The sequence below is a fragment of the Carlito syrichta genome, unplaced genomic scaffold (assembly GCF_000164805.1).
Source record: "Carlito syrichta isolate Samal-C Ts95f unplaced genomic scaffold, Tarsius_syrichta-2.0.1 Scaffold307091, whole genome shotgun sequence".
Lineage (NCBI taxonomy): Eukaryota > Metazoa > Chordata > Mammalia > Primates > Tarsiidae > Carlito > Carlito syrichta.
In genome coordinates, this window is record NW_007251187.1 from 55452 (window position 1) to 58189 (window position 2738).

The window sequence follows — 2738 nt, forward strand, 5'->3', positions numbered from 1 at the left end:
CTAGGAGAGGTGGTTGACTTGCTCAAGATCACACTGCTGATCAGTGCTGACCAGGACAGGCTGTCTGGCTCCAGAGGCTGCTGGCTTTAGCGAGTCCCTGACGCTTCTCTCTTTGTGGGCATCGTAGCAGAAGGTGGTCAGCAGGACTGGGCCCTGGGGTCCTCCATGTAGAGGGCTGAGGACCCTGATGCCTCACTCGGCATAAACCTCCCTCCCGTCCTCTCTCATGGGCCATAACCAGGGTCAAGGAGACAATGTGTGTGGCGTGCTGGCCATAGGATTCAGCCCACAGGACACACTTGATATATGTTGCCTGTGGGAATGGCCTTGGATTGATCACCTTTTCCTCCCAGGGACGAGCTGCCTGCTTCTTGCGGGTTCCTGGGGCCAGTGTCCACTCAGTCTCCCCATCAGTGGAGGCTATTGGGCAGTTAGTCTGGGAGAAGAAAGAGGAGAGAGGTTTATAGGTGCAGCAGTCACAAGCTCACTAATGGCCACGATTGTTATATGAAACTTTGGGGATGATCAGAAATATGGATGACAAGAGGGTTCAGCTGGCCTATCCCATCTTCTTCCTCTTGGACTCAAACTGCTGGAACATTTTTCAGAAAATTGGAGAAAACGGACTTGTTTCTATGCTATGGTAACTAGCTAGCCTTCCTCTCAGCTTGGCCCTGGGCAGCAACACGCCTCCGTCCATGCTTCCATCCATCCATACTGCTATCTCTCCATGCTTCCATCTGTTCATCTGTTTGTCTGTCCACCTGTCTATCCGTCCGTCCATTTGTCCGTCCATCCTTACAAGGCCAGGCTCCTGCTTCGGGCTTTCCAGTTGTCATTTTCTGAGGTTCTAGCAGGGGCAGTACTCACATCTGTCCATAGGGCCGAGAATAGGAGCTGGTCTCCTGAGAGGCACCCTGGCCTCTCTCCCTGCCCTGGATCATGTGTCATTCCAGTCTTCCCAGACATTCTGGAGATGCAGGGTCCCCTGGAGGACGCTGCTACTCTATGTCCAGCAGGTGGTGCTGAAGGCCCTCTCCTTACCTGGGTGACTCCGCCTAGCTTGCCCATACTGTGCGGCAAGACAGGACAGTGGTCCAGCAAGGTTAGACTGGGTTCTTCCATCTCAGGTCAGTAGGCCGGTAGGTGAGGCATGGAACTTTCAGGAAAAAATCTTGGTCGTTGGGTGGGTGTTCCTGGGCTGTGCAGGAGGCTTGTCCCCTGCTGGTCTGGTGACAGCTGCATGGTGGTCTGTGTCACCATCACTCTGTGTCTCCTGAGAGTTGTGCCTGATACTTAGACTTACACAGAACTCCATTCAAATCCCAGCTCTGCCTGTTGAGAGCAAGTTGCTTCATCTTCCTGAGCCTCGGTTTACTCATCAGTAAAATGGGGTAATGAAACGTATTTGCTCAGGTTAGTATCAGGGTAGGTGGTTGGTGAGGTCTGGGCCCCTCTGCCACCCACAGGCCTCATGTTGGTGGCCCTGGCAGTAGTCAGAGTGCAGTATAGGGCTGTATTTCACTCCACACTATTGTCATACAAGGACAGAACTGGGCTTCTACTAGGATGGAACTGAAGGGTGGGGCGAGGAAAGTTCCAGAAATAGCTTCCCAAGTCCTCAGACAGCCACACTAGTAGCTGCTCTGCCTTTCTGGGGACTTGGGTACACCACCCTGACTTTTCTGCTTGTTTCAAAGCAGAGCTGGAGGGAAGATTCTACTTTAAAATGATTGCTTTTCTAGAAAAAGCCTGACAAGGCAAACATCATCATTTGTCAGGAGAGGGGGGTGGAGGAGAAGCCAGGCGCAGTGACTCACACCTGTAGTCTCAGGTACTCATGAGGCCAAGGTAGGGCAGTCACTTGAGCTCAGGAGTTCAAGACCAGCCTGTGCAACATAGACCCTGCCTCTTTAAAAATACAATACAATAGAAACAAACAAACCAAAAAAAGGGACATAGAGGTGGGGATTTTGGCTTAGTTCCCTTGGAAAACTGTGTCTGTTCAGCCCGGTACTTGGGGTGTCTGTTTCTGAGCAGTGATTTCACTCAGGAAGGGAGTTTGGCAGCAAAACCAAGTATCCTGAGCCAGAGGAAACACCAAACAGGTATTTCCAAAATGTATTTGTGCCCTGGGTGTTCTGACACTAGAACTGAGCTGGGGAAGATGGCCTTTGGTCCCAAATGGCTCCCCCTAGGCCTCCTTTAGGGGACCAGGAACGCCAGGTGGTCTTGAAGGCCAGGTGGTCTTCAAATTGATTTGCTCCTGCCCTGGGGAAGGGGTGAGTCCAATGGGAGGCATCCAGGGTGCCCTTCCCCACCGGGGGTCTCAGATCTCAAGGCTGTGGGACCCCAAGAGATGGGCAAGTCCTGGTGGCATGAGAACCCTTTGAAAGGTGAGAAGGGAGATTGGGTGAGGCTCAGGAAGCCCATGAATCGGCAGAGTGACCTCTGAAGCAGGGCAAGTCCCCGCCTGGAGCTCCTGGGACTGACACTGGAATCCATCCATCACTGACGCCTCGACTGACCCCTCTTTCCTGCATTCCGCCAGCCCAGGGAGGGTGGGAGCCGTCTTCGGAGCTGCACAAATCTTCATGTCACATGTCCCATCAGCACATCGCCCCTCTCGGGGTGCTGAGAGCAGGAGCCGGGAGTTCAGGTGACAGGGGATAGGGCCGCTCTTCTGGTGAGAAGTACAGACAGTGGCTCCCAGGCCTGAAAGCTGCCCCATCCCTTTC